At 33.7% G+C, this 1,199-nt stretch overlaps 1 non-coding gene across 1 annotated transcript; it reads left to right on the top strand.

Moving 5' to 3' along the window:
- Positions 1-653: 653 nt before the first annotated feature.
- On the top strand, positions 654-773 carry LOC125185715. The gene has a single exon (XR_007170222.1). It is a non-coding gene; the product is annotated as a U5 spliceosomal RNA (small nuclear RNA).
- The last annotated feature ends 426 nt before the right edge of the window (positions 774-1,199 follow it).

Genomic DNA, 1,199 nt, shown 5'->3' on the forward strand with positions numbered 1-1,199 from the left:
GTGCACACAATTATCGAATTTGTGTCCGAACAGAGAGGTGTATGCATTTTGGGATCCATTCCATCCTTCCGAAAAGGCCAACAAAATCATCGTGACGCAGATTCTGTCGGGATCCCTCGACTATATGAACCCTATGAACCTCAGCACCATCATCGCCCTCGACTCGCTTCTCTAATATACTATTCATCGCTGTCATTATTATTACTATTACTATTACTATTACTATTACTATTACTATTACTATTACTATTATTTGTGTCACTAGTGTTATGTTGAGACTAATGGATGATGCATACAGTCTCGACCACAAATAATACTATTTGGTTGGAATTGGAATTCGACTACACAGAGTTGGAGAGTTTGTCTTGTGTTTCCTTGTTGTAATGTCAATGACTTCAACTCTAGATTTATATCCATAGTAGTACATGCATTTAATAACAATCTGTTTCTTTTAATATTGTTTTAAATATTCAAATTAGAAAATTAAAATATTGTCTTTCTCTTCATATCATATGGAGCAAGCAGTCTACCCAATTCACACACACACAGCAGCAAATACATTACATTTTTTCATCCCACATCGCTGAGATATGGAACAAGGCTACACGCCAACCTATATAAATATGCATAATTGCTCTTTTGCAAAATCATGCAGCTGCGCGTTGACCACATAGCGAACTATTCTTTCGCCTTTTACTAAAGAATACCGTGTGCTCATCGCTTCTCAAGCAGCATACACCAATTTTTGGAGGGTGTTTTATTTATAATAAAACCCCAACAATTAAAGTCTAATTTTTTTCCTACTCTACTATTTATGCATCTTTTTCGTACTCTGCTACATCCGTAACGCTATCTTTTATCCGTCTCTTTAACTGTCTCATCTCTTCACTATTCATGGGCCCCACTGTATTTTTCAGCTCATCTCATAACTAAGAGACAGCACCTGCAACCCTCCATCTCTTAACTATTCATTCAATTTCATTTTTTATTTTTAATTCCAACAAATTCCATTAATAAAAAAACACACTTCATTATAAATAAAATAAAATTACAATTTAAAATACATAAAAAAATAAAAAAGACATAATTAAAAAACTAGAAATTACAAATTGCACACTTAAACTCAAATAAAAAAAAATGAAGGCAAAGAAGCAGAAGAAGGAGTTCTCTAGTGACGATCATCTAATGGTTGCCAAATT

The sequence above is a fragment of the Salvia hispanica genome, chromosome 4 (assembly GCF_023119035.1).
Source record: "Salvia hispanica cultivar TCC Black 2014 chromosome 4, UniMelb_Shisp_WGS_1.0, whole genome shotgun sequence".
Taxonomy (NCBI): domain Eukaryota; kingdom Viridiplantae; phylum Streptophyta; class Magnoliopsida; order Lamiales; family Lamiaceae; genus Salvia; species Salvia hispanica.